The following is a 12577-nucleotide window of genomic DNA, read 5'->3' as shown; positions in this document are numbered from 1 at the left end:
TGAAGCTGCCTCTCCCTTCAGGCCTTCAACCTGAAGCATTATATATCTTTTCATCCTTTAATTCTTTGAGCAAACAAAGCAAAATAGTGCTCTTAAAAGTGTTACAAGCACAATCATTTCCATTGGTCCTTATTTTTGGCCAATTGCTAAGGAGCAAATTCTTCTTTCCAAATGCATCCAGCACTCGATCCGGGATCAATTATGACTTGGCAAGATCCCCAAGGGTTTATTTGTTAACCCTATATCCTTGGGTTAAGGCGGAACCCTATTAATCCGACTTAATCAATACCTTAAGTTCAAATAGCAGTACATATGTCAGTCCAATTTACTGATTGGTCTTTTGCTTCCAAGCAAATATCTAATCCCCGTATTCTTGGTCACTTTACCCAAGAAAGGTACTATATCAGGACGATTATTTATCCTCTTACAAGATAAACTTGCGTAAGAATCTGCCAATCTCATTCCGAGGAATTGGCCATTCCCTTGTGATCAAATCACAAGGTCATGTGACTCTGCAACTTGTTGCATGAGTGTCGCATCTAATCCATGGGACTATTTTACCCATCGAATGGTGTCAAATCATGATCAGATAGGAAACAAGGTTAGGGTGTCTTTATAACAATCCATTCCTGATTGCACTAGGCCGATATTGTCGGTCCTAAGGTTCCAAATTCAAACCAAGTTTGATCTTTTTAGCGAGCGATCCTTAGGGTAGAAACCCTAGATCGCCTCTTGCAAGTACGTTCTATTGTTCCTACATTCCGTGAATGAGAGCAAGTCTTTAGGGTATAAGTATTTCAACTTTCGCAATAAAAGCGAAAGTGCATCCTAATTTCATAAATGATCCATACACAATCTAAAATATTACGACGTTAATCAAATTTAGGAAGAAAAACCTGGACTTGTGGTGAAATATCCACATGGATGTTAGGAGATGATCCTCTTGCGGTTGCACCTTGTGCCTTCTTAGGGGCCATCGGCGATTCGGCCTTTTCGTCTTAGACATAGATTGATGATCTTGGCCATCTCCTTCGCATGCAAAACTTCCTTTGTGAATCGGCCTCCTTGATTAATTTCTCCGTCTTTTGGAACCGGCTTTAGAAGGCTTTATAGGATTCCTCCTTAAACTTCAAGGAAGAAGGGGTGTAAAAGATTTTCTTTGTGAATGCAATTAGAAGGGAATTTTAAAAGATCCTGGGTAACAAGAACCCGCTTGAGAGGGCAATAGGTAAGGCCCACGGGAAGGGGGTTTAGCACTTGGGCTATTGGGAGCTTGTGGGAAATCCAAGGGGGAAAAAGGGCTTAATGAGCCTTTCTAAAGGCCTCGGATAGGACTCCATGGGAAAGGGGGTACTAAATGGACTTTAGGGGATAGAAGAAAAAAGGGCCAAGGGGTGTAAAAGTCCTTCTAGAGGGATTTTTGTGGGGGAGGGGAGAAACCCACAGGAATGGGGTTTAAATCCCGGGGAGGGGGGGTTATTACACCCACTTTGAAAAGGGGCCTTATAGAAACCCACAAGAAGGGGGGCTTCCAAGGGGGCTTTAGAAGCTTCTAAAGCTTCTGGAGGTAACGTGGAACCCTAGTGGAAGAGAGAAGGCGACTGTGGCAATGGCGCAATAGCTCAAAACCCTTCGGCTCCCCACCTCATGGCTTGGTGCAGTCGATGATCAGAGCCGGCGCTCTGCCTGGCTACAGCAGCTTTATGCGGCACCTCCTCTCTCCTCACAACCTTACTCCACACTCTCCTTCACTGCTGCAGTATTACTACTCTCTAGCCAACTGCGTGACAACTCTTCTAGCTCCCCTTATCCTAGGTCCCATGGCATAGGGCTTATATAGGTGAGGGGAGGGAATATTCCCTCCCCCACGCGGCCTTACACATGGACTTCGCACTTCTGCAAGCTCCAGCAAGGAGCTTAATTGCCCTTGCTATTCCCCTCTCCTCCAGCACGATAGTGGGCTTGGGGAAAGGGGGATAATAAAAAAAAGAATTACAATTATTCTCAAAATTTATCCTTTTGTCCTCCTAAGAGGAGGTTCATATGAAGAATGCAGTTTTAGGAATCGGAATTATTACATTCGCTCCCCCTTGGAGGAATCGAGATGTCCTCATCTTGAGATAAATTGGGGATATTGATGGTTGAGCGTGCTTTCATCTATCCAAGTGGCATCCTCCTTGGGATCATCTTTACATTGGACGAGGCCTTCTCTCAAGGTTCTGGATCTCAGTTGTCTTGTAATATACCAAATCACGCTTGAACCACCTATTAAGGTTAATGGAAATTTTTTTTTCTTCTTCTTATCCTCCCGTCGGCGATAGTCTTGCTGGAGAGGGAGAGGGATATAGAAGGGTCAGCAAGCTCCTTGGTGGAGCTTGCTTAGCCTCAATGCCATGCCGCCTGACATGTTAGGAGAGGGAGGATCCCCCTCCCCTCCCCTATTTAACTAGAGAGAGTGCGTTGCCATGAGGGAGAATGGAGGAGGAGTTCGGGGTCGACGAGTTCTGGCTGCTGTGACGCTGGGTAGACGAAAGTGAGGCGGTCTTCGCGTGGGAGGAAGATCAGGAGCTGCTGCGGCAGCGTAGATAGGCGCCACCAAAGACGTTTGCCCTACTGCCGAGTTCCTACGCCAGCTCTAAGGGCGGGCTGTCGACTGTACCCCCCACCCCCCTTGCCACATGTAAAAAACTTCTAGAAGCTTCTATAAGAGCTTCATAAGTCCCCCCTTCTTGTGCCTTTTAAAACCTCCCCCCCTTCCCCGTATTTAAAACCCACTATAAGCCCCCTTTCTCTTGGGAATTGGAACCCACCCCCCCTCCATGCTTTATAAACCTTAAGGCCCTTTTTCGTGGATATTGGAACCCCCCACGTGTTTTATCCATTGAGCCTTCCCCTTAGGCTTTAAAACCCTTTTTCTCCTCGGTTGTAACCCCCTATAAGCCCTTTTCTTTGGGCATATTGAAACCACACCCCCCTCCCCCCCCGTGTTTAAAGCATTATATGCTCCTTCCCATAGTTGGAACCCAACCCCCGTGTTTTTAATTTTCCTTTAGCCTCTTCCTCATTGGCCTCGGAATCATTTCCCCCCTCCGTGTGTAAACCCTCATAAGCCCCTTTTCTCCTAATTTGCCTAAGGGTCCTTAGACCCTTACTTATAACCTTTACAGTTATTATTTTCCCTTGGAGCTCTCCCGCACCTTGTGTCTTTTCCACACCTTTCTATTTCCCATTCGTGAGAGTTTACAAAGACCACTAAGCCTTCCCCACCATGGCTTCAATGGATCCTAGTCATGTGAAATTTTGAAGCACCCACTTTCGAAATTCCTACTTCAAGGAGGGAGCCTTCTAAACCTACTTCCGACGGACAGTGCGGGGGAGCGATGGTGAAATTCCAAAGAGGAGTTTTAAAGCTGCTTCCACAGCCGGAATACTACAATTGCGATGCCTCTTAAGAAAGTCCAAAGCGCAGCCACGGGAGGGTCGTCTCCAGCATCCATGTGGATATCTCACCCCAAGCCTAGGTTTTCCTTCCTAATTATTATTTGATATTGTTATAATTCAATCTTGCAAGGTTAATTGTTAGAAATAGGATATATTTTTGTCCTAGATGCTCATGACGAAGGGACTTAGTCGTTAATACTTTTAATGAAACATGAAAAATAAAGAAAGCATAAAAGCATTTCTAGCAAATAGCTTATGCATTGAAATGAATTATAAGATTAGATTATTATCCATTAAAATAGTATACTTCGGTGAAGCCTAGAAGTATAAACTGCATCTCGCACTAGTAACCCATATCGCAATGAATCATCATGAAAAGTGCAAAGCATGAAACGATTCTTATGATGCATCAACTCTATCAAATTATCGTTGTCAACTGCATAAATTAGCAAGAAAAAGGTTGCTTATTTAATGTGAATTTTGTTCGCAAAGAAAAGGAAAGATTAGTTGAAATTAACCTAACCTATGCCTAACCTCAAACCGATAAGTTAAGATTGAAAAATCAATTTATGCATAGTCAACGAATCATGTGGAAGTAATCTGGAAATTATCTTCTAGAGTTAACCAATTTGTCATAAAACCTAAAACACCTAAACCGCAGAGTACTCGTTTGTAAAGAGTTAAACTCCAAGAAACGTCTATAATACTTGCCCACATTCACTAAATGTAGGGACAATGAATTGTAATCATAAAGTGAACTAGGGTTTGTCCCTGAGAATCTGACAAAGATGAGACTTAGAAACCCCAAGTCTAATGATGTTGGCCTAAAGAACTTGAAACAGATTGTTTCATGACTCCATAATCTCATAGTTCGATGCAGCACTTGCGCAACAAGTGCGGAGTTATATGATCTTGTGATTGAATCACAAGGGGATGGTCAAGTTCTCGTAATGAAGTTTGCATGTCCTTACGCAAGTTATCTTGCAAGAGGATGAATAATCATCCTAAGTTAGTGGTCTTTCTTGAGTAAAGAAGATTGATGGAAAACTAAAGACCAGCCGATAAACTGAAGTACCCAATGAACTTAAGGTTTGACCAAGTTGGGTTAATAGGGTACGATCTAACCCAGGATATAGGGGATCTTGCCAAGTTGCAAGTCATCCCGGATTGAGTGCTGGATGCATTCGAAAGGAAGAATTCATTCCTTAGCAGTTTGCCAACAAAAACGATCAATGTAAATGTTTGTGCTTGCTACAAATTCTAGAGCATTGTTTGACTTTTTTTTATCAATGAATTAAAAGATAAATGGATATCTATACTTCAGATTGAAGGCCTGAAGGGAGAGACAACTTCAATTACCCCTGACTGCATGCTTGACCCTAACTAAGGGGGTTGTTAACTGCGCCGGGAAAGTGGACCGAACCCGCCGTGAGAGGTCTCTCCGTTGAGCGCTACTTGGAGCAGGAGGACGCTTGGGTGCCAGGGGGGGACTCTAGCCGTAAATCTCTCACCTTCCGGGCCCTGCATAAGAGACTAACATGACTCGGGATTGGATCTCAAGGCCTGCATACTAGTCTATGGGCTGAAACTTGGAATAGTGATCCATGTGGATTGCTGGATAGCATTCATGCGGATTGTGGATAAGCCTACGGGCTGGACTCTTTGTATTTCAAAGATAAACATGATAACCTGTTAATAAGGAACTTGTCTGATATTGGTTTTCTATGTCAAATGATAAAATTATGTGAAGGAACCAGTGCCTAACGGTTTAATTAAAAAAGTTGGTTGTTACATGTCCAACTAATGTGTTAGGTAATTAAATAACTAAAACAACCCGAGAAAAGTGCGGAGGATGGGCCGTAGGTCCATCCTACAGATGGGTGGTCCCGGTTGGCCGGAAACTTCTCTCAAATCGCAATGGACAGCAGGAAGATCGTCAAAGAACATGAACAACAAAAGCATTGGCCTAGAGTTATGATTAAACCCGATTTATGTTGTTTTAGGGAAACGGAATGGGACTATGCCTTATGGAAGAGAGGTTGAGCTTTGCATCCCTCTCGTTTTCCATTCTCCTTGAACCAAGTGTAGCATGAATCCGCTTCGGACCTGGCGTTTTTGCGTAAAGTAGTTCGCTTGGGTCCGATGCTAGTTGCGGTTAGGAAATGACCAATCAAGAAAACCCTAATTCAGGTCGATCCTAAGTGGGAATGGCCAAAATACTTCCGCTACGTGGCAGACACAGAAAGCCCTAGATCGCAAAACCCATAACATTCCATGGGAGTGCCGGGTGGAGCTTTCTAGACATCCTTTCCGATGGATTGCTAAGACGTGTCCTAGATGATACTAGTGGACACATTACAATTGGTATCAGAGCCAACCAACAAGGGAATTGTTTTATGAAATCTTAAAAAGTAAAGCAAATGTTGATTTTCAAAACATTTTTTTACCTTCAATGTTGTCTTGCAGAATTACGAAGCGTGGAACAAGTTCTTAGTATTTCGAATCATGTTTTATGACTGCAATGCATTCTCTGCATTACTGTCAAAGGGTTGAGATGATGAACATCCTAGAGCAAATCTATAATCCATCACCTTTGTACATGGAACGAAGATGGAGGGTGCTTCAGGAATCTACTATATAGCCGCCCACCGGTTTGCTTACCTACAAACCAACCTAAAGAGGATCAAGTGGTTGGAAGATCTGAAAGTCGTGAAGCTGTTCATTTTTGTGGAAGCTCATGTAAACTCAACTTTACATATTCGAGGTCGGAGGGTTGAGATGAACTCATATGTATATGAGGAAGTAAACCGTGTAATCCCCGCGGACAGGATTAAAGTGTTGGGCTGCCATGAGAAGAATGGATTCCAATGGAAAGGATATCCTGAACTTCCAATGATTTACTGATTCCTGAAAGTCCATGACCTGAAACCATACTACTATACAGTTCCTGTAGATAAATGTAATACAACATTGTTCTCCCCAAACTAAATGTAACAGTTGGCTTATCATCGCAAGAAATGTTGTATTCCAAAAGGGCTATGCCCATATAAATACAAATAAGACTTCTTTTTATCAATGTCTGATTGTGCATGAGAATTGATAAAAAGTTAACTAGCTACATGCTTACATGATAGCAGAATTGAAGTTGTAATATAAATCAATAACGATTATCGTATAATAACGTTAAGAAACTAAACCCAGGCACCACCCCAGATACAGGTTCCTAATTTGCCTCCTACATCAAGTATTGTTGTAATCCAGGAGAAGAAGTTGCTTCTCAAGCAGATTAAGCTACCCGAGTTTGACGGGAGAGGCAGGTTCGTCCAAGCCGATGCTAAATTTTGGATTGAATCCATGGAGGATTACTTCGAAGTAGCCGGTACTGCACTCGCCAATCAGGCTATGCTCACCAAGTTAAAGCTCACCAGCAAAGCCAGGCTTTGGTGGAAGCAATGGTGCAGGGATCAAGGGATCGCGGAGGGATCTGTTACTTGGGAGAAGCTGAAGAAAGCCATGCAAGGAAGATACCTACTGCCTGCATATCGCACGCAGAAAATGAATGAGTTCTACGAGCTAAAACAGCTGGGGCTCACACTTGATGCATACTATTCTAAAATTGTCTCACTTCTTAAGTATGCACCACAGATGGATATGACACAGCAGGTGTCCAAATTTTGTGCGGGTTTAAATCCACCAGTAAATACCCATCTTGAATCTATGCGTCCATCGGATCTTCAGGATGCACTCATTTGAGCTGCACCTATAATTCAGGAGGTGCAGGCTAGACCAAGGCGTAACAAAACTTGGTCTTATAATGACCCGAACAGAGGAGCATTCAGACCTCATATAAAGAGAGTTCAAGGTCATAATCAGGGACAAAGAAAGAAAGCAAGGACAAACAACGTCAACAACTTTGTTCCTACTCAAAGTAATGGCCGAAACCTCCGTTGTTTCCATTGCAATGAACCCGATTACTTCAAGTGGCAATGTCCCAAGCTTGGTGGAGGACATTGCCAAGCGCCTTTCCAAGGAACAAGCCGTGGTCAAGGAGCCGCTATCTGAGGCAGAGGAAGAACCGCCTGCATTGCCAATAGGCAAATGTGCAAAGAAGAAGAAGAAGAAGACCCGCGACCATGGGAGAAAAATTCGAAAGGGCGATGGTCCATGCCGCTCTTCACAAGAAAGGGCCGAATTGCCAGTTCTCGGTGATTCAGACAACGTCGGACTATCAAGGTAAAATTTTCAAGACCTTGATTGATTGTGGCAGTACACATTCCTTTATCTCATCAGTATGTGCAAAAAGATTAGGAATAGCCACATTAGAAGCACCTACCCTGCTTGTGGAATTAGCAAATGGTCGTGAGGTTACTTTGACCAGGCAAACTACTAAGCTGGAATACTTTCTGGGAGGAAAGAAGAATTCGATCAAATTCAGAGTCATGAATTTAGGTATCCATGAGTGTCTACTCGGAATGGATTGGCTTAAGCCTAACGACACCGACATTCATTGTGGAAAGGTGTAACGTGTCCCTTAGTATCATCCAAGACACGTATTAGCAATCCATCAAAAAGGATGTCTAGAAAACTCCGCCCGGCACTCCTAAGGAATGTTACGGGTTTTGCGATCTAGGTCTTCCCACGTCTGCCACGTAGCGGAAGTATCCTGGCCGTTTCCCACTTAGGATGGACCGGAATTAGGGTTTTACTATTTGGTCATTAGCTAACAGCAACTAGCGTCAGACCCGAGCGAACTACTTTACGCAGAAACGCCAGGTCCGAAGCGGATTCACGCTGCACTTGGTTCAAGGAGAATGGGAAACGAGAGGGATGCAAGGCTCAACCTCTCTGCCATAAGGCATAGTCCCATTCCGTTCTCCTAAAACAGCGTAAATCGGGTAAGATGTAACTCTAGGTCATCGTTCTCCTTATTCATTTTGATGATGATGATCATCTTCGAGATTTTTGAGAAAAGTTCCCAGCTAACCGGGACCACCCAACCGTAGGACGGACCCATGTCCCATCCTCCGCACTTTCCTTGGTTTGTTTTAGTTATGTAATTATCTAACACATTAATTTGACATATAACAATTAGCTTCTTTAATTAACCCTGTTAAGCACTGGTTCCTTCACGTAATCTTATCACGTGACATAGAAAAACAATATCAAGCAAGTTCTTTTAACATTTCATCATTTTATCTTTGAAATACAAGGAGTTCCTTCCGTAGGCTTGTCCATAATCTGCCCGAAGGCTATCCAGTAATCCCCAGGGATCACTATTCCAAGCTTCCACCTGTAAACTAGTATGCGGGCCTCGAGATCCAATCCCAAGTCATGTTAGCCTCTTGTGCAGGACCAGGAAGGCGAGGGATTTACGGCTAGAGCCCCCCTGGCACCCAAGCGTCCTCCTGCTCCAAGTAGAACTCAACAAAGAGACCTCTCGCGACGGGTTCGGTCCACATTCCCGGCGCGGTCAACAACCCCCTTGGTTAGGGTCAGGTAGGTAGTCGGGGGTAACTGAAGCTGCCTCTCCCTTCACGCCTTTAACCTGAAGTATAAGTACTCATTTAATTTGTAATTCATAATTCAAACAGAGCCCTAAAATATCTAGCAAGCACAAACATTTCCGTTAATCAACCGAGTTGTTTGGCAAACTGCTAAGGAAGTGTTCTTTCCTTTTTGAGTGTATCAGCACTCGTTCCCAAGGTGTCTTGTAACTTGGCAAGATCTTTTACATTCCGGTGTAGGGCATACCCAACTTGGTTAACCCTAAAGTTCCTTAGATATGCTAGTTTCCGGTTTACAACTTTCCTTATTTAGAAGGATATCCAAAAATACGTCTTTTTGCAAGATAACTTGCGTAGGGATCTGCCATCCTTGATGAGGGTTTTTACCCCTTTCTCCTTGTGAATCAATCACAAGACTAAATGATTTCATACTTGTTGCGCAAGTCCTGCGATGGAATAATCTGTTTAGATCCTTTAAGCTGACGTATGTCAGGCCAAGGGTTTCTTCTTTTAAGAACCTTAGGGACAAACCCTAGTTCCTTATCTTTACGAATTTATTGTCCCTACAGTAAGGAAAGTAGTCAAGTATTTAGGGTATGAATGTTTCTATGTTTCGATTGGTTCAGTTATCTTTTGGAAGATAATATTAATCGTCTTCACACGGTTTTGCTATCCTTGTGACAATTTACTTTCCCAGTCAATACAATTTAATTTAACTTCTGTTTTCCTTAAAGATGAACTCATGCCAAATAACAACAATTGCCTTGCTAAGATGTGCAATTAGCAAAGATAACTCCCTAGTAATTTGAGCATCGAAAGAAACCTTTCATGAATTTAACCATTTACAATGATTCGTTGCGAAAGGAATAAGACTAATGGTGCAAGATATAATTTCTACACCTTAGGATTTAACTAAAATATACTATTATAGTAAATGGCTAATCTTGCTCGTAATTTATAATGCTTGATGCAATTTGAAGAAAGCTAAGTTCTATACATTGTCATTCATAAGCTAAACTCCTTTGTTACAAATAACTCGAACAAATATATCCTATCCTTAACAAATTTTTTTTCTTTGCATGATTGACTTAAAACGGAATTAAAGCCAAGAAGAAAAACCTGGTTTTGGGGTGAGATATCCACATGGATACCGGGAGATGACCCTCCCGCAACTACACCTTGGACTTTCTTCGGCGGCATCGTAGTTCGAATGTGAGATAGCCTTTTCCTCTTTCTTCTGGAATTCCACCGTCTCTTTGGATCAAAAAAAGTTTATGGTTGAGTGTGGTTTTGCAACCACGAAACCCTTGGAGGATTTTGACTTGGGGTAGAAGGAATAGAAAGCACTTATTCTCCTTCCTTCCCTTTCTTTTATCTTTTTCCCACTCTTCCTCCTTCACTCCTTCTTTTCACTCCCTCTACTTTCCCTCCCTATAATTTATCTCACGGCTACTTTTCCCTTACGGGATATCATCCGAGGCCATGATGGTGATTTGGGTTTTTAGGTTCAGGGGGGAAAAATAGTAAGGGGGATATGGGGGATTAAGAGGAAAGCTTAGGGAGTTGTGGGAAAAAAAGTGAAAAGAGTTATGAGGGGGGTTGAAAAAGGGTTAAAAGGGCTATAAGGGGGTGATAAGGTTTAGGGGAATAAAACACGGGGGGGTAGGTTCCCAAAGTAAAGGGAGGGGCTTAAGGGGAAAAGGGAATTTAAAAATCCTAGGGGGGGTTTAAAATCGGGGGGGGGGGGGGGGGGGGAGGAACAAGGGGGCTTAGGGGGGATTAAACCCAGGGGGGGAACAAGGGGGCTTAGGGGGATTGAACCCGGGAGGGGGGAGGGGGGAACAAGGGGGCTTAGTGGAATAAAACACGGGGGGGGGGGGGGAGGGAACAACATCCACTTAGAAGAGCTTATGGAGGCCCACAAGAAGGGGGGCTTCCTAAGGGGGGAGGCTTTAGAAGCTTCTCAAGAAGCTTCTAAATTTTCTGGGGCTCGTGATTTCGACACGTGGAGAAAGAAGATGGTTTGACGATGCTTGTTGGCGGCCCGTTTTGTCACTCTCCCTTCACGGCGGTCTTCGACCTGTCACGATGGCTTCGGATGTTGGGAGAGGCGCAGCAGATCAAGCCCTTCGGCTCCTCACCTCCACGGCCTCTCGAAATCCGATCCTCACGACTCCCCTTCCTCCCTTCCTCAGGCTAACAATTGCATATCCTGACGGCACGCAGCAGGCGGCAGCAGCCTTTCCCTCCTTTTTTTCTCATCTTTGGCCCGTCATTTAAATAGTGGAGGGGAGGGGGATCTTCCCTCCCCTGCGTGTCAACACGCATGTCCCCCCCCCCAATCAAAGCTCCACCAAGGAGCTTAGTTGCTCCTTCTATTTCCCTCCCGGATAAGGGGGAATTAAAAAAAAATTCATTTATCCCATTTTCATATTCATTTGAGGCAGGTTCACGCACGTGCTTTTATTAGCAAATCGGGATATTACATTCTCTCCCCCTTGGAGGAATCGAGATGTCCTCATCTCAAGATAAACTGGGGATATTGATGGTTGAGAGAGCTTTCATCTATCCAAGTGGCATCCTCTTCGGGATAATCTTTCCACTGAACGAGGCATTCTCTCAGGGTTCTAGATCTTAATTGTCTTTCCCTAACATCTAAGATCCTATCCAGTCTTAGTTCAAGGACTCCTTGACTAGGCATTACAATTTGTTGGTCATCAAGTACACGATTAGGGTTGGGTATATATTTTTTCAATAGGTTGATATGGAATACATTGTGAACCTTTAGGTTCTCAGGGAGTTGCAATCTATAAGCATTGGGTCCTAGGCATTTGAGGATTTTGTACGGCCCACAATACCTTGGACTTAGCTTCTTGCATTCTCGTAGGGATAGAGAACTCTTTTTAGGGCGTACACGAATGAAGACCATGTCTCCTTCTTCGAAGACTCTATCTTGACATTTCAAATCTACGTATTCCTTTTGCCTATCCTTGGCCGCTTGTATGTCTTATCTTATTGACCTTATTTGATCATCCATGTCCTCCAACATTTGTCTTGAAGCTTCAACTCTTAGGGTTGGATCAGAAAAGTTTAGGGGACTTCAACAATCATGACCATACAATGCCTGGAAAGGGGTCATTTGAATGCTCTCCTGGTAAGAAGCATTGTAGGCAAATTCAACCAAAGGCAAGAATTGAATCCACCTCTTCGGCTCTCGACAGCAGTATGCCCTAAGCATATCCTCGATGACTTGATTTACTCGCTCTGTTTAGCCATCCGTTTGGGGATGGTAGGCGGTGCTAAAATAGAGTTGAGTCCCAATAGCTTCAAAGATTGCTCTCCAGAAGTGTGATGTGAAGAGAGAATCTCGATCACTAATGATTCTTCTAGGTAGCCCATGTAGCTTGAATATCTCCTTGATAAACAATATTGCAATGTCGGAGGCTTTATAGTTTGTCTTTACTGGAATCAGGTGTGCAACCTTGGTAAGCATGTCAACCACAACCATAATGGAATTGTATCCTCCTTGGACTTGGGGTAAGCCCACAACAAAATCCATAGTGATGAATTCCCATTTCATTTGGGGAATGTCAAGCGGTTATAGTTTCCTTGGCATCATGACATGTTCGGCT

The sequence above is a fragment of the Lygodium microphyllum genome, unplaced genomic scaffold (genome assembly GCF_053477565.2).
Source record: "Lygodium microphyllum isolate KBCC unplaced genomic scaffold, Lygodium_microphyllum_v1.1.10 scaffold_31, whole genome shotgun sequence".
Taxonomy (NCBI): Eukaryota; Viridiplantae; Streptophyta; class Polypodiopsida; order Schizaeales; family Lygodiaceae; genus Lygodium; species Lygodium microphyllum.
The sequence above is the reverse complement of the archived record's forward strand: the minus strand, read 5'-3'. Positions refer to the sequence as shown.